The sequence below is a fragment of the Lepidochelys kempii genome, chromosome 19 (genome assembly GCF_965140265.1).
Source record: "Lepidochelys kempii isolate rLepKem1 chromosome 19, rLepKem1.hap2, whole genome shotgun sequence".
In the NCBI taxonomy this organism is placed as follows: Eukaryota; Metazoa; Chordata; order Testudines; family Cheloniidae; genus Lepidochelys; species Lepidochelys kempii.
Window position 1 is genome coordinate 8,530,246 of NC_133274.1, and position 18,728 is coordinate 8,548,973.

At 46.7% G+C, this 18,728-nt stretch overlaps 1 protein-coding gene across 1 annotated transcript in view; it reads left to right on the forward strand.

Annotated features, from left to right (window-relative positions):
• Positions 1-18,728, forward strand: part of LOC140900304 (calcipressin-3) — an 81,543-nt gene that overhangs the window by 57,940 nt on the left and 4,875 nt on the right. The window lies entirely within an intron of this gene.

Here is an 18,728-nt window from a genome sequence, read left to right on the forward strand (position 1 = left end):
CTTGAGCTACTGCATGTAAATTGCTCAGGGATTCTTACGATTCATTCTCATCTCTTCAGTTAAAACCACCCCGGTTCTGATTCTGCCCCCAACTATTTCCTCGTCATGTCTGGGAGCGACTAGCGATCCCTGACTAGTGCGTAAGGTGTTTTTGTTCTGCTTGTTTGTGCTGTTTCAAGTGCCAAGCCCTCTTCCTTTCATCTGAGATTATTGCAGGTGGGGACAATGGTCCTGCCTCTCTCAACCTGAGCCCCGTGCGCCTGGTCCGAGAGGATTCTGCCTCTGTTTACAGCAGGAGAGAAGAGCTGTTTTATCAATAGCACGGAGCCAGAAATGCCCTTTCAAAAACAGGCCCTCAAGAACCCGCGGGCAGAGCCACAGCACCCCATGGGATGTGTCTGAGGGCAGAACTGACCTGGGTCTAGGCAGCTTGCTGTTCTCTCTCTCTCTCTCTCTCAGCGCATCAGACAGTCAAAAGAGGCCTCCGACTCCCCTTCAGTTTTGCCCCAGGCTTGCCCCCCACTCGCTCCACTTCTGGAGGAGGAAGGATGGTCTGGTGAATGAACTGCAGGGCTGCGAGTCAGGAGAGGTGGCCTCTGTTCCCAGCTTTGCTAGCGACTTCCTGCCTTGGGCATGTCCCTTCACCTCTCTGGGCCTCTGTTCCCCCATCTGTGAAATGGGGGAGGACGACACACACTGCAGTGGTCAGAGTAAAGCAGAGATGCTTGTGCCAGTTAAACTGGGTGGGCAAAGCTTTCGGAAGCCGTGAACTCTGTTGCCACCGCTCAGCAAATGGCGCGCCCCAGGTAGGTACAGCGCTTACGTCAATCAATCCTGCAAAATCAGTACCGCATGCGGCATGGAATCCCAGCTCTGCATGCATGTCGTGCTGGAGTCGAAACCCAAGCTGCTCTAAGCTTCACGTTGGAACAAGCAGCCTCCAGCAACGTTCAGCAGACCCTGGCTCACCCTCAGTGGGTGCAAGGGGGCAGGATCCACCCGGTGCCATGCTGGAGCTACTGCAGAGGAGAGGATTAAATAACTAGAGTCGCTCAGAAAGGCCCCAGTCATGGATCAGAGACCAGTGTGCAAGGTGCTGTATGCTGTTGAAGGTGCCATAATTTTATGTCCCATGCAAAAGAGGTCCTTGCAGCCACAGTGTCAGGGCAACTGCACCGGTATTCCCCCTCCAGGATCCACGAAAGGCCCCCATTTTAGGTTTCTGGATCCCAGCTGTCACCTCTCTTGGGCAGAGAGCCCTGTCTCATTCCCCTCTGACCAGGGGTTTTAAGGCTGCCCAGCTCCCTGCCTTACACTGTGATATACCCAGCAAGCCAGACTGCCTAAAAGGCCAGGGTCTGTTTTGCTTTCTCTCTGAAGGCTATGCCCAGTATGTTGCCAGCAACTGCAAGTTACGATCCAGCTGCTTCTAAGCAAGCACATTTATTCTTAAGGTTTCAATGCAGAGAACATGTATTCAAACAATAAAAGTTCCTACAAACCTGCTCAGTGTCCACCCCAAACTCCAGCCTAGGGTTCTGGTAGGTTTTAGTCCTTCAAAAACCCACAACTGGCTTTTCCCCGGGGCTACAAGTTCATCTATCTTAGATCCAGAACCAGAACAAAGGCCAGGCAGATTGGCTGTTTCTTTATACAGCTCAGGCCTTTAATCTTGGCTTTCTGAAACAGGTAATCAGCAGATAGTGAGCCTCTCCTAAGGGCATAGCTTCAAAAGGCTGGGTTTTTGCACATCCAGAGTTGGGGAATTTGCATTAACTCCTCCCTACGGATTCCCCAGGAAATCCACTTATCCCTAGAGTCCATATTTGACTGGCACGTTTTCAATATAATCTTTTGAACTGCTAGGTTTTATATCTGCCACATCTCCCCCCTAGAGAGGTTACGTACATTCCCAGCCCACAATAACACATACACTTAATACAATAAGTTCTGTCAAGGATATTGCAGGAAATTGCCCTATCCGTTACACACGTCACCTGTCATTAAAGATCCTTTAGTACAATCCTTTTGCAAAGGGGACTTTGGTAGTATTAGCCCAAAGACCTAGCCAAATTCCAGTGTGGATGATTGCATTGTACCATTCCAGATTTTTTCTCTCCCCCCCCCGCCCCCGTTTCAAGTAGGTGTGGCATCCTCCTTCACTTCCTGTCCTAAAGTACTTTTATGTAGGGTCACTGTGCACTGTTAGATAGGTGCTGTGTTCCCAAAATTGGCTGCATTTCAGTTTTGGACAACATGATTCGTTGGATAACGTGTACAGATAGTTTGTAAAGCTAGAAACTAGTGCATGGAACCTGTCACTATCTAAGAGGTGGCAGTTGAAATGAAAGCCTATATAGTTAAGATTGTAAGTTCTTTCATGTAAGTTGTTATAACGCAAATATAACTTAGAGACAAGATACTGGTCATGGAGGTGTGACTGAATGAAACAGGATACTACGAGATGATTTTTTGCCTCTGTCTTCACTAACAAGGTCAGCTCCCAGACTGCTGCGCTGGGCATCACAAAATGCGGAAGAGATGGCCAGCCCTCTGTGGAGATAGAGGTGGTTAGGGACTATTTAGAAAAGCTGGACGTGCACAAGTCCATGGGGCCGGACGAGTTGCATCCGAGAGTGCTGAAGGAACTGGCGGCTGTGATTGCAGAGCCATTGGCCATTATCTTTGAAAACTCGTGGCGAACCGGGGAAGTCCCGGATGACTGGAAAAAGGCTAATGTAGTGCCAATCTTTAAAAAAGGGAAGAAGGAGGATCCTGGGAACTACAGGCTAGTCAGCCTCACCTCAGTTCCTGGAAAAATCATGGAGCAGGTCCTCAAAGAATCAATCCTGAAGCACTTGCATGAGAGGAAGGTGATCAGGAACAGCCAGCATGGATTCACCAAGGGAAGGTCATGCCTGACTAATCTAATCGCCTTTTATGATGAGATTACTGGTTCTGTGGATGAAGGGAAAGCAGTGGATGTATTGTTTCTTAACTTTAGCAAAGCTTTTGACACGGTCTCCCACAGTATTCTTGTCAGCAAGTTAAGGAAGTATGGGCTGGATGAATGCACTATAAGGTGGGTAGAAAGCTGGCTAGATTGTCGGGCTCAACGGGTAGTGATCAATGGCTCCATGTCTAGTTGGCAGCCGGTATCAAGTGGAGTGCCCCAAGGGTCGGTCCTGGGGCCGGTTTTGTTCAATATCTTCATAAATGATCTGGAGGATGGTGTGGATTGCACTCTCAGCAAATTTGCGGATGATACTAAACTGGGAGGAGTGGTAGATACGCTGGAGGGGAGGGATAGGATACAGAAGGACCTAGACAAATTGGAGGATTGGGCCAAAAGAAATCTGATGAGGTTCAATAAGGATAAGTGCAGGGTCCTGCACTTAGGATGGAAGAATCCAATGCACCGCTACAGACTAGGGACCGAATGGCTAGGCAGCAGTTCTGCGGAAAAGGACCTAGGGGTGACAGTGGACGAGAAGCTGGATATGAGTCAGCAGTGTGCCCTTGTTGCCAAGAAGGCCAATGGCATTTTGGGATGTATAAGTAGGGGCATAGCGAGCAGATCGAGGGACGTGATCGTTCCCCTCTATTCGACATTGGTGAGGCCTCATCTGGAGTACTGTTTCCAGTTTTGGGCCCCACACTACAAGAAGGATGTGGATAAATTGGAGAGAGTCCAGCGAAGGGCAACAAAAATGATTAGGGGTCTAGAACACATGACTTATGAGGAGAGGCTGAGGGAGCTGGGATTGTTTAGCCTGCAGAAGAGAAGAATGAGGGGGGATTTGATAGCTGCTTTCAGCTACCTGAAAGGGGGTTCCAAAGAGGATGGCTCTAGACTGTTCTCAATGGTAGCAGATGACAGAACGAGGAGTAATGGTCTCAAGTTGCAGTGGGGGAGGTTTAGATTGGATATTAGGAAAAACTTTTTCACTATGAGGGTGGTGAAACACTGGAATGCGTTACCTAGGGAGGTGGTAGAATCTCCTTCCTTAGAGGTTTTTAAGGTCAGGCTTGACAAAGCCCTGGCTGGGATGATTTAACTGGGAATTGGTCCTGCTTCGAGCAGGGGGTTGGACTAGATGACCTTCAGGGGTCCCTTTCAACCCTGATATTCTATGATTCTATGATTATTTGGGTTATGGTCGCACCCACACTATGGGCTTGTCTACACTTAACGGGGGATCGATGTGCGGCGATCGATACATTGGCAGTCTAGTGAAGACCTGCTAAATCAACAGCAGATCGCTCTCCTGTCGACTTCTGTACGCCACCGGATCGAGAAGAGTAAGGGGAGTTGACTGTAGAGCGTCTCCCATCGATGTTGCGTAGTGTGGACCCCGTGGTAAGTAGATCTAAGCTACGTCGATTTGAGTTACGCTATTCACTTAACTCAAATTGCGTGGCTTAGATCGACTTTTCCCTTTAGTGTAGACAAGGCCTATGTATACGACACATGCCTGTCCACACAAGTTCCCAGGAATTCCTACCATGCCTTTGGAGTTGCTGGTTTTGTCTCTGACCTTGCAAACGCTTAACACATTTGACAGGCTTCAGAATAGCAGCCATGTTAGTCTGTATCCGCAAAAAGAAAAGGAGGACTTGTGGCACCTTAGAGACTAACAAATTTATTTGAGCATAAGCTTTCGTGAGCTACAGCTCACTTCATCGGATGCATACTGTGGAAAATACACAGAACAAGAAACAATGGCTGTTATCATACACACTGTAACAGAGTGATCAGGTAAGATGAGCTATTACCAGCAGGAGAGCGAGAGGGTGGGAGGGAACCCTTTGTAGTGATAATCAAGGTGGGCCATTTCCAGCAGTTGACAAGAACATCTGAGGAACAGTGTGTGCGTGTGGGGGGGAATAAACATGGGGAAATAGTTTTACTTTGTGTAATGACCCATCCACTCCCAGTCTTTATTCAAGCCTAAGTTAATTGTATCCAGTTTTCAAATTAATTCCAATTCAGCAGTCTCTCGTTGGAGTCTGTTTTTGAAGTTTTTTTGTTGAAGAATTGCAACTTTTAGGTCTGTAATCGAGTGACCAAAGAGATTGAAGTGTTCTCCAACTGGTTTTTGAATGTTATAATTCTTGACGTCTGATTTGTGTCCATTTATTCTTTTATATAGAGACTGTCCAGTTTGGCCAATGTACATGGCAGAGGGGCATTGCTGGCACATGATGGCATATATCACATTGGTAGATGTGCAGGTGAACGAGCCTCTGATAGTGTGGCTGATGTGATTAGGCCCTATGATGAATAGATATGTGGACACAGTTGGCAACGGGCTTTGTTGCAAGGATAGGTTCCTGGGTTAGTGGTTCTGTTGTGTGATGTGTGGTTGCTGGTGAGTATTTGCTTCAGGTTGGGGGGCTATCTGTAAGCAAGGACTGGCCTGTCTCCCAAGATCTGTGAGAGTGATGGGTCGTCCTTCAGGATAGGTTGTAGATCCTTGATGATGCATTGGAGAGGTTTTAGTTGGGGGCTGAAGGTGATGGCTAGTGGCGTTCTGTTATTTCTTTGTTGGGCCTGTCTTGTCGTAGGTAACTTCTGGGTACTCTTTTGTCTCTGTCAGTCTGTTTCTTCACTTCAGCAGGTGGGTATTGTAGTTGTAAGAATGCTTGATAGAGTGAGCTGTAGCTCACAAAAGCTTATGCTCAAATAAATTTGTTAGTCTCTAAGGTGCCACGAGTCCTCCTTTTCTTTTAACACATTTGGAGTCTCTCCATTGCCTTCCATGGGCTTTGGATCAGGCCCAAGTGATTGAGTGATTCCACTGAAGTCAGTGGGACAGCTCCCAAGCTCAAAGTTAAGCATGTGCCTAAGTTTTTGCAGGATTGGAGCCTTGATTCACAAAATTTGTGGTAACAGGTAGTGGAAGTAAAACTTTGGCTCGTTTTTTATTAACGACAGAGCCCCCGCTGCCACGTCCCAATCTGATCTTTGCTGACTAGGCCCCCTGCATTTCATAGATCTGCTCACTCATAAAGATGATGGGAATTAAATCAAACTTCTGGTTGCTGAATTAACTATTGAAGGAGCTCCTCTGAGCTCCAGGAGCGATATGAAGGAAGTCAAAGAGATTCTTATGTTTGCGCAGCCAGAAAATCCAGTGCCCTGAATAAAGTTTAGAAAAAAAATATTTATCTAGGTTACCAAGAAAAATCACCTCCCGGCCTTCTGCAAGCGTCTCTAACACGTCTCCTGACGACGCCGTGAACACACACCCTTCCTCCAGCACGGCAGGCATGAAAACAGACAAAAAGCGTTTCTCATGCAGGGGCTTTTGAGCTGAGGCCAACAGACTGGATCGAAGCTCTGGGGCTGCTCAGCTTTAGATCCAAATCCACACATCGTGCCTGGTCCTAGCTCTGATGGAAACACACAGGGCTGATTTTTCTGTGGGGACTTGTTACTATGAACAACAGGCTCACAATAATCTGTCTCGGAGCAAGAACATTGTCCGTGAAAAGTGAATTCACACGCTCAGCGAGAAATCCCTTGGCTCTTTCATTTGGCACAAGGAAGAAACTTCAAGCCATACGTCTGTATTCTCTCCTCTTTAGAGACCAAAGCCTGAAGTCAATGGCACTGACGTCCTCACCACGGAGGAGGCCTGCCTCGCACATCGAGGATCCCACTGTGGGAGCATGATCTGGTGGGTAGAGGAAGACCTAGAGTCAGGACATCTGGGTTCTAGGCCACCACCTTGTTGAATAGCCATCAGCAAGTGACTTAGGCTCTCCACCCTCCCCACTGTGTGAAATCGGGGGATAGTTGTCTACATCTCAGTGGGGCTTAATTAAAGCATTTTGAGAACCTCTGATGAAGTTACTATTCGTATAAAATTGCTGACGTGCTGGGAGTGGTTGTGTGTGCAATCTGTACATCGTTTCCCTTAGAACTTGAACTCCTTCCTTTGGGGGCACCTACGCTGGAGCTGGAAAGTGTCAACTCCAGCTCAAGGAGACGTTGCAGGGCTTCCTCTGATTGAGCTGGTATGCGAAAAATAAATGTAGCCACGGCAGCGTAAGGGGTGGGAGGAGCTAGCCACCCCAGGTACCATCCTGTTCAAGACACTAGGTTTGTACTTGGGTGGCTAGCCCCTCCTTCCTCTGAGGCTGCCACGGCTACATTTCATTTTTAGCATGCTAGCGAGGTACCGTGGGAAATTATACCACCTGCTCTGTGCAGATTAGGGTCGCCAGTTTTGATTGGATGTATTCTTCGAGGTTTCGTCCCATGGCATCACCTTTAATTAAAGACTAGCTGGATTCTCCAGGATAACCCTACTGTAGATGTTCCCTCCATGTTCTGGGGAGAGCAAAGAACCCTTTTGCTATAAAAAGGCTAAATTCTCTGTTGCATTTCCCCCTATGATTCGGATAAGGCTTTTTACATTAGAAACTACCTAAGTCTCATTTGCCAAGTCTGAATTGCTGTTGATGGGTGCTTGGTGTAATGCTTCTCATGTGTCCAGTCATAACTTAAAAATGTACAGTGCGGGTGGACAAGCGAGGCACTGTTGTAAAGGGGCCTTTTAATTAAAAAGTGTTGACAATAAAGGAAACCCTCTAACATTCCTTTCAGGAATACACTGTATAATTGTTCCCAGGTCTCTGCTGATGTCTGATCCATCATTCAGGCATTCCATGTAAATGGGCAGTTTTGTTTAAAAAGCAGTTTGGGGTAGATTCAGGGATCTAGGTATTTTTTTAAAAAGGAATCATTTTTAGGCTGAAACAATGAAGTAACTCAACCTTCTGGCAATGCCACCCTTCGAGCACACCGTTTCTGGTCAATGTTTACTGCCCTGTCTTACTGTATCGCCATAAGGTTGCCAAACATACATTGAGCTGTTGAGCTGCGTAGATTTTCTTCTTTGGATGCTGCCTTGGCTTTAACTTTCACTGGGAGTTTAGGTTAGGGTCCCCTCCCCAATCATCTTTGAGCACGAAGCATTTGAGCTCAGCCTCAATGGACACCTTGAACAGTTGATCTCGGCAGTGGAAGTCTCACTTTGGCCCAGCAGGAATATTTATTTGAGCGGTGTGAACTTTGTAGGGTGATCTCGAACTCAGGAGATCTGGGTTCAGTTTCCAGCCAGGGGTCAGCACCACCACGTTGCGCGACGGACACTTGACAAAATTACCGGACTTAGTGACGGGCATTGGTGGGGGGGTTATGTAATTCAGTCATTCAAGCCATAAAATAGCGCACATCATTTTCCAGTCACCTAGTTAGCTAGCTAATGATAATAATAATAAATTCAACTCACTTCAGTGTTTTTTAATGTACCTCGCTGCCTCAGCTAGTATAGGGAGACCTCCCAAAGGTTGCATGAGGCTAAATTCGTTGTTTATGATGAACTCAAATACTATGTTACTGAGTTCCGTACAAGTACCGAGGGAGATGTTTGGAAAGAGAATGAAGCCCTGATCCTGCAAGGTGCTGAGCAGCTGCTCTGAGCTTCTGAGGGCCCTCAACAGCCATTGACTGCAGTGCGAGTTCAAGATACTTAGGACCTTCCAGGACTGGGCTAACTAACTTCAGCTGAAGTTGATGGCACTCAGAAATGTATCCCGTGTGTTGTAAATTGTTGGGTGGATATGTAGGTAGGTAGAGCCATAGATTAAAGCCTGCTATATCTGTGCATGGGTTTGGTTGGCATCAAAGCATCATAGGAAGTAAAAGGTACCCCTGCTGCATTTTATTGGGCTTGCAATTAGTAGAAACAGTTTATACATTTATTAAATATGGAGGAAATGCTTTTGAATTACGACTTCTTTTTTACAGGGTCTACAGAAGATCAAAGTTCTGTGATCTATACACCAGTAGCAGTTCACTAATAAAAACTACGGGCCAGATTGCACCTGGGCCCTGCATGGATGATCAGTTGTGTGTGGGGGAAGGGTACCAGAAATTCTCCTTCCCCACCCTTTGAATCTCTTTTTAGACTTTCATTCTCTTTCCAGATATTTCTTTATGGCCCCCATTACTGCAAATGGCTTATCATCATCCCTGTGTGATGGCTGAGGAATGAAGGCCTCGCCCAAGGTCACACAGGAAATCAGAGGCAGAGCCAAGAATAGAAACCTGGTCTCCAAGGGACCACCAAGCACCTTCACCAAAACCATCCTTCCATGATGCAGTTCCTGCTCCGCTTTCGCACGCTCCATGCTCTGCTGACAGTAGGGCCTTGCTGGGCCTCTTTGGGCACAAAAGGGGCTGAGGAGGAGGCAGGGTCTTGGCCTGCCCACAGGTCAGATGCAGGAGGTGAGGAGCGTGGCTGAAGGGATGAGACCATGGGGGTTCTAACCCTGTGTGTCTGGAATTAGGCTCCCATCAGGTTCGGTGCTTCCTGGTGCGCCCGCTGAGATGGCCCTGTTCTACCTAGCCTACCAACATGGGACAGTGGATAATTGTGTAGGGACCCATTTCATTACAGGGACCTGCAGTGCCAACAGCTAGAAAGAACCTCTTTCTTCTTCACCTATTTCTAGCACCCCGGGCGGCTCCCCGTCTCCGCAAGCAGCTCCCCGTCCTTGCTGTTGCTGGCGGAGGTGCAGCCAGGCAGCTCTGCCTCGGTTCCCACCTGTCAAATGGGGATGATGTTTCCATTCTCCCACCCTTTCTGTCTCGTCTATTTAGCTTGTTAACTCAAGGCAGGGACTGTCTCTTACTGTATGTACGTACAGAGCCTGGCGCAATGGGGCCCTGATCTCAGCTGGGCCTTCCAGGTGCTACTATCGTATAGGTTAAGAATAAAGAGCATGTATTCACACAGGGAGGAAGGGGCAGAGTGTGTGGTTCAGTGCTTTAGACAGACGCAGGGAACTGGGAATCCTGCGTTCCAATCCTGGTTGTGACATTGACTCCGTCAATGGCCTTGGGCAAGTCAACTGAGCCCAAGTTTTCAGAAGTGGCCTCTTCTTTTGGATGCATCCTCGTTTTGGGAGCCCAGCTTTAGACAACCTGTGGCCTGATGATTTTTTTTTTTTTTTTAACAGTGAGGTTCCCGTAGATTCCAAGGAGAGTTGAGGGCACTGAGCACCTCTGCAGACTGGGTGCATGATGCCCAAACTGGGCCTTTCCCGTGACAACCTCCATCTACCATACATCCTCCTGGGAATTGCCCATCCCAGAATGCAGCTGATTTCTTTGGATCAGGCCCTTTATGCTGTGGATCTGGTGTGAGAGGGAGACTAGAGTGGATTCCTCGGCAGCACTTCAGTCTCTGTGTCAAAACACCCCAGCTCCCACCCCTATTCCTTTGTCTTTTACCATCACTCCTTTTCTCTTAGGTAACCCTCTAGAGGGCAACCTGCCCGATTTGATCTCCCTAGAAAGTAGCTCTACATGAAGAGCAGCAAGAGCTTGGTGCGTGATCAGATGGAATAGATGTCTCTCTCAACGATATCGGTGGTGCAGTGGTTCCCAAACTGTGGTCTGCGAGCTCCACCCAGGTGGTCCGCGGATAGTTTCCCTCTAAGGTGCGCGCCTGGGTGGCCACACATGAGAAAATGAAGGGCCACCCACCTAATTAATGGAGCCACGGAGGCATGGCTCCACTAATTAGGGGCATGGACCCTGGAGAAGATGCACCTCACAAGGTGAGGTGGTGGCCTTGGGGGGAATAGGGGGTAGTTGGGAAGGGGCAGTGGGGTGAGAGGAGGGGGTGGGGGGAATTTGGGATGCACAGGGCTGCGGCAGCCAGAGAAAGAGGTGACTTTCCCCAGCTCCAGGGTTGCGGCTGCTGGGGAGAGATGGCCCTCTATCCCAGCCCCAGCTCTGTGGCGGGTGAGAGACCCCCTCCCTCCCAGCCCCAGCTCGGGGGCTGCCGCGGCGGAGGAGAGAGGGCACATCCATCACATTAGAAAGATTAGACTACTGATATTAAAATAGGAGTTGTGTGCTTTTATCTGTAGAACAAAAAAACATTGTTTATTATTACGGGTTTTATCCAAAGCCCTTTACAGTAGTTGGCTAACGGTACAAACAACATTTGGAAAGATCATTAAGTGGTCCGCCGAGACCCTCAGCAATTTTCAAGTGGTCCATGAATATAAAAGTTTGAGAACCACTGCTGTTGTGTCTAGCAATTATGGTGAGGTGGGCATTAGAAAAGCACCAGATGGATTTCAAAGGCGCGCCCTCAGCTACTTCAGATGTTCAAATATTACTACTGAGGACTGGGATTTTCAAGAGAACCTAAGGGAATTGGGGGCCCAACTCTCCATGAAATTTGCGTGCTGGGCTCCTTTTGAAAATCCCATCCATAATAACGATTTAAACCAAGAAAGGGGATAGTCAGGCCCTGGCTGTGGGCTCGTACAGCAGAACTTGGGTCAGAGGCTGCAGGATGATTGATCAAATAGGAGCTGAGGACTTTCAGTGCTTTGCTGGCTCTTGTCCTCAGGCTGTACAGGTGGGTTTTGGTTTTTTGTTTGTTTGTTTTTTTTAATGCCACTGCTGTTGCTGGATGCAGAAACCACCTGTAGTTTAATGTGATTATCACTCTGCCTCAGCAAGGAAATGAAGTGCTCCTTAATGTGTGTTTAACAAGGCTAAACCTGGAGGGCTTCATGCCAGAGCCTGAGAGACACAAATGCTCATGTAAAGGCGCTGGTCTGACATCAGGGCAAACACTTAATACATAGTTGTATTGTTTGCCTGAAGCCACACTTATGCAATCGCTCCTGCAGGCTAATCTGAGCCTCGATTTTTTTTTTTTATTTTTATTTTTTCCTCTTCTCTCCGGAGATCCTCCCAAGGTAAATTCAGGTGCATTACTTCACTGAAGCACATCGTGTTTTTATTTTGCCTTAAAACTTGGGCAGCGGGCCCAGCTGTTATGGCGGGTTTTGTTGTTGTAAATTGTTCGGGGGGGGGTGGTGGTGCAGGATTGAACGGGCAGTTAGATGGCCTATCGGTTTATGGGGGAAAAAAATGGATTTTGTGATGTTTTTTAGAAACCTCTTTTCCCCCCTCTACATTGTTGGATCTTGCCACGAACACCTGATCGATTCCCTCTAAGAGGATAAAACCTGTAACCCAGGGGAGAGCTCCTTAGGCAATAATGCTGAACGTCAGCGCTGCCTGCCAGTGAATGCGGCTGCTTCTGAAAGGTAGTGGGTTGACGGAGACAAAAGCCTGGTTATCCACCAAACACTTCCAGCCCCAGCCCTGACCTAGAGGGGAGAGGGTAGTTTGGTTTCTACAGCCAGTTGAGTCCTTGGCCTTTCTGGTGGAGGGTCAAGCGTGGCGGTGAATTTGTGACGTGGGCACCTTTCTATAGGGAATTGGACTGAGACTCGCTGAACTCATTTCTCATTGGCCGCCCAACAGCCAGGATTGACTGAACGTGTGGGGCTGGGGCTTTCAGTGGGCCTATGGAAATGAAAAACACCAACCTCTAATTGATTTGAGTGCATAACTCTCCTAGGCTCCTTTGCAAATCTTAGCCTGTATGCATTGTGACTAATGCTCCCTGCTTACTGATCAATGGGGTGAGGGAGACACCCCCCCCATCTTTAGCTTCCTGGAGCCCCCTTTGCTCTTGCAGGGGTGCAGCTATAAATGATTTCAGTTCAATCACATTAAAAGTGTTGCTTCCTAGACTGCACTGCTTCAACAGCTCTGATTATAATGTGGAAAGTACCCATGTAAAGGAGCCAAATCCCATTCTCAGAAGTGATTTAGACACGTAGGAGCCTAAATCTGATTGAAAGTTATGGAGAATGTTTGCCTTCCTACCAGCTGTGACATGGCCATTGATCCAGTTTTCTTTATTAACACAGTCACACAGACTACTGTTTAGCTTGGTCTAATGCTTTCAGTGGTTTTCTTTCATCACATATTACAGGCCAGTGTGGTCTAGAGATTAAGTGGCTAGAAATCAATAGCTGTTAGCCAAGATGGTCAGGGACGCAGCCCCATGCTCTGGGTGTCCTGACTGCCAGAAGCAGCGACTGGATGACAGCGGGTAGCTCACTCGATAAATAACCCTGTTCTGTTCACTCCTTCTGAAGCATCTGGCGCCAGTTACTATCAGAGACAGGATACTGGGCCAGGTGGACCATTGGTCTGATGCAGTATGGCCATTCTTAAGTGCTTGATCTTGCCCCATTGATATTAGTGGGAGCAGGGGGAAGCTCCCGAGTAGCAAATCCGGAAGTCAGCACTTCTCATGTTCTTCTCAACCCTGTGACCAGCAGCACAACTGAGGTCACTAATTCTCAGCTTCAGGTTTCCCCACATGTTAGATGAGGTTATTAACAAGCACGCAGTGGAGCTGGAAAGATTAACCCATTGTGCTTTGAGATCCCCAGACCGCAGCTGCTACAAAGTATAAATATTTTTGCAGGTAATACAGATAAAATGGCTACTTTGATATCCAGCTGAATGTCTGGCTATAGCACAGCGTTTTAAATAGGGACTGGAGCCAACAGGCACTCTTGAACCTTTCCACTGTTAGTGTCTGACATCATGACACCCTTTTCCTGGGTTGCTAAGTGCTGAAGTCTGCATCTCTCTCTAAGCAGCACCTGCCTTTCCATAGCAGGAAGTCAGCTCTCGAACTTAAGCTCTTATGGAAGCATGCAAACAAACCCTATATATTTCCCCACCGCCCTCTTCTGTCCTCACCAGGTGTTTCACGAAGTAGCACTAGCTGTTTGGCTGGTTAGCTCCAACCCTGAAGCTCTGGTAGATGAGCATGTCCGTTCAGCTTGCAATGCTGGGGCTGAGGGGAACAGGGAAGGTTTTATAAATGGATAGATTGCAGTCAGTTGCCAAAACAACCGATGTACTGTGTCTACAAAGGTGAGTTAAATGGAAACGTTCCAGGGGCTTCACTCTGCTGGTTATGTTTGCATCCACCTAATGAATATCTGGAAATATTTTGACAATCTGTGGTCCCTTTTTATCTGTAGAATTACACATAATTAGCAGCACTCAGGAACCCAGACAGGTGTGTGCATGTACAAAATGAGGTACAGTCTTGTGTGTGTAGTGAAGAGAGCATTTAAAATGAATGTTGATAATAGTGCAAACCATAGAACGCCTGTTACATAGCATCTACCCAGTGCTATTCATCTTCAAAGCACTTTATAGACAAATCAGTGAGCTTTGGATTAGGACCTAAAGTCGAGGGAAAGATTCCCGTTAAATTCAGTGGTGTTTAGATCATATATTATGGGCCAGTGTGGTCTAGAGATTAAGTGGCTAGAAATCAATAGCTATTAGCCAAGATGGTCAGGGATACAGCCATATGCTCTGAGTGTCCCTAAACCTCTGACTGCCAGAAGTTGGGACTGGATGGATGACACCCAATTGTGCAACTCAGTAGAACTCTTCCCTGTTTCACAGCTGGGAAACTAAGCAGAGAGGCTTCTCCAAGACACTCTGGCAGACCGGAATTAGCCCCCCAGAGTTGCTCGCTCCCACTCCTGTGCTCAGAATACTGTACCTCTCCAACAGGATTTACAACCTGTATGTTCAGCAGGTTTATGGTAGCAATATGGAAACGAAGTTATGACATAACTTTATTTTCACACGGAGTCCTTGGTATGATTGTTTGAAAGCCAGCTGTGGCCCGTAGATAAAATTCATCCCTGCTCTAAACAAGCACAATCCCATTGTCCACAATGGCGTTTCACTCACTTAGATCACAGATGAATTTGGCCCCATAAATGCCTGTACACCAGCAGCCCTCTATTTACCCTAGGCAGATTGAGTGGCCAGTTGGTAAATTACTGGTATGGATTTGAACTAGTGACCAAGAACTGACAGATGCAAGATCCTGTTACCAATCCTTCGAAATGTCCAACCCTCTCTCATGGGCGATTGTTTGGCATTTCTTGGCACACCGTCCAAGAAAATTACCCATCCGGTCTGCACTCCGAAGGCCCTGAAACGTGTGTTTCTGTAGTCATGAACAGTCTGCTAGTTGGTGAAAGCTGGGCATGACTTTTCCTGAGTCGGGCCCTTAAGGAAATATTTGCTCAGCTTCCCCCCAGCTGTAATGCCTGACTCCCACCATGCTCTGAGGGCTTTCATCCTGAAATGAGAGCAAAGCAAATGCCTGAGATGCCTTGTGCAGGTTTCTCATTAAACAGGCACATAGTGCTAAGCAACAGCTTTAATTGAAATGGAAATGGGGGGCAGTGGGTGATGACAAATGCAGCTTTGTGGAGAATTTACGCTATCTTTGTGACACTGAGCTGTCAGGTTTTAGCAGAAGAGTTGCAAATTCTCTACAAAACTCCATGGACAAGGACTGGGGGAGCTTTTGATCCAAAATCCTTCTTTCAGGGTGAAAAGATCTATGACCAGACTAAATCATCATGTTACAAAAGTAACTTGGCCTTGGTTACACAAAGGAACCATTCAGTCAGAGCAGAATGACCCAGTTATGGATTCTGGGACAGAGTTATTTTCATTTTTTTTTTTTTTTTTGGACCAAAGAGAGTTGAACCATTTGATTGAAACAACCTTGCGATTCTAACTTTTCGCGCTGGGGCAAACATTGGAAAAAGCAGCCGCCGGCTTCCCCTCTGCCAGTAACTTTCTGAATTCCCATTCTCAGTTTATTAAAAAAACTATTAATAGAATTCTTTACTATTGTAACAAATCCATAACTATGAGCTCTCACTGTGGTGCACAGACTAGCCAATTAGTACTTAATAAGGACAGAACTCAGATCCTCCGGCTCCACCAGCCAAAGGCCAAGGTTCTCAAAAATCAGAGTGACATTCTGGCCCCGTCGCAGTCACTGGGAGTTTTGCCATGAACTTTATTGGGGCCAGGATTTCACCTTACGTGCCTAAAGTTAGGCTCCTAAATCTCTATTTAGGCTCTCAAGTGGCCTAATTTTCAAAATGTCTGAGAATCCAGCAGCTCCCGTTGAGCCTGGTGCTTCATACTTTTAAAGATCATTTACTTAGGAGCCTAACTCTAGGCTCCAGGTTTCATAATCTTGGTCCAGATTCTCATTATTTAACTACTAAAGGAGAATAGCTATTAGCTGCTAGCAGTATAGGGCATATGCTATAAAGTTTAACCATTCTGATTCCATTAAGCAGAAAGGGATGTAACACACACATGGATGCCAGCTCAATGCAGTATTAATACAAATCTCCATCCCCCACCCCTCTCAAAACATGGCATACATAAAAAGTTATCCATCAAAGGCATGATCGTCTATTTGCAGGAAATGATTGATACCTATTTCTATCATAGATGACAACAGCAGCCCTTGTCCGCCAGGTCTATATACACAATCCAGGGTACTGCCGTTGTGCTTCATTGCCTTCTCGTGGCCCAGTGCATCGCTGGGATAGCAGACTAGGAGAACCACAGTCAGCTGTGTGCTGGGGAGCATACATGCCCCGTAGGTTCCCATGGTGATCGTGAGCTCCCTAGCTCCTGGCACCCAGTGACAACTTGTCGACCGAATACTGTGTCAGTTCAGTATGTTCTCCATGCACCCACAGAACAATGACCACGTGTTGACGGTCTCTCTAAGCCTGCTGCCCAGCCCCTTTTACCATTGCCCTTTTCATTCCTCTTCCTTCAGTGGCAGGAAGAGCTCCTGCCAAGACCCAGGTTCAGGGATTTGCGTTCCGCATGATGCCACAGTTGACCACAAACGCAGCAGGCTGTACAGCCTCCTACTCTGTTAACGATGGCAAACCTGACCTCTGCTTTCAGGAGGTAAGGAAGGGGGCAGAAGTGGATCTATGGTTTTACAATGATGCGATCAAGCCCCACAGATGAAAGGTGCTGTAGCAGTATAAAGGATTGTTGTCAAGGCAAAAATGTGAGTTAACTCCTGGCCTCATGGGTGGAGACTCAATTATGTCCCAGTTTTTTCCTGAGAGATGGAACCCAGCCCCAGCAAAGGCGATTCCAGTCATGACCTCGCTTCTCTTCCCAGAAACTGCACCTGGTGTTTGCAGTTTCTTTCTTTGGTAGATTCTGCTTCCGCAAAGCTTTTCGAGGATAGTGTGGGAAGGGGAGAGAGAGATCTTCAAGGAGCCTCAGTGGCCAAGATAGTCCTAGATTAGCATTTGTCTTTACTTGTTAGCTGGCTGGTTGAGTGTGTGGTAAAGCTGTGCAACTTATCATTTTCCCCATCTCACCAGTTGGTTTCTCTCCATTTAAAAAAGCCCTATATTGGGCTCTGGGTTAGCTTTAATTTTACATGACACAAAGCAAACAGATACCAAGAACTTGCCCATAAAGTGTACAATATCTCAGTGGAGTGTAAGAAAACGAGTAAGGCACACTCCTGATCAGTATAGACAAGATTCAGCCCAAGCATCAAGCACTGAGGAATGATTTAATCGTGATAGGTTGGAGGGCATTATATCTTTAAATCAAAGAGTTGAAATAGATTTTGTGGTCTCTATGAAGTGGTGTTCGGATCCTTCCACTGTTGAAGGATTATTTTAATGGCTAAGGTTACTAGTAACACACAGAACGCTGACAGGGCTATAAAGCGTTTCCTACATTAACATGTACAGGCTATATGTTTTCCCTGAGAATGCTACCACATGAAGTAGAAAGAAGAAGCAAACCAAACTCCCACAATCGATCCAGTCACACACATGTCCTGTCCCACTTCAGATGCATTAGTAAGGGTGGGCTGGATTGCGTACCTCATTTCACTTTGCCATTGTGGCTCTGTTGTGGGATGTGCCATCTGTGGGATCATAATTGACTGCAATGTGATTTAATTACAGTCATGGTTTTTTTTCCACCTAGGATGAAGAAAGTAATTTGATGATTTAAATCTTCCTTTGGCATAAAGGTTTTTTTCTTCCCCCTCCCCTCGGAAAACTCTAAAAGAGAGAGAGTGCAAAGTATTTTACTTATTATCATAGATACATGCTGTAGAATCTCATGCATTCTCCTGTTTGCCAACCCCAAACCTAATCATTCTCACAAATCTCGCTTTACCTCACTTGTCAGCAAAGATTTAGTGGGGCGAAATCTCCTAAGGCTTCATTGACATTATGGAATGTTTACTACAGAGATTTATCACAAATAATCAAAATTGACACAATTGTCAAAGTACATTTGCGGATGCAGTAGCCTTTTTAAAATAGCCTCTTTGTTCATTTACTGAATCACAAAATTTAGTACTCCTGACTGAGGGCTCGTCTCCACTAACTGGGGGATCGACATGTGGCGATCGATCCACTGGGGGTCGATTTAGCAGTTTTAGTGAAGACCCGCTAAATCAACCGCCAGTTGCTCTCCCGTCGACTCCGGTACCCCACTGGAACGAGAACCATAAGGTAAGTCGATGGGAGAGTTTCTCCCATTGACCCAGCGTGGTGTAGACACTACAATAAGTCAACCTAAGATATGTCAACTCCAGCTACGTTATTCATGTAGCTGGAGTTGCGTAACTTAGGTCGACTTTGCTCCGTAGTGTAGACGTGCCCTGAGTCTCCCAGTCATTGGTGCAAATCAATGAGGAATGTAATACTGTGTATGGCATATATGAGAATCTTCTATTCTTTTCCAGTTGTTCTCCCTTTATATGCAAAACAAAGTCCTAAAGATTGCAGTATCACTATTTCAAGCGGTAGTGGTTTGGACAACTACTGCAGAATACAATTGTTCATGATAATAGAGAACCCTCCTGTGTTTTCCACTTTCAAGGTCAGAATTGTCACTGTGCCAAGGTTAT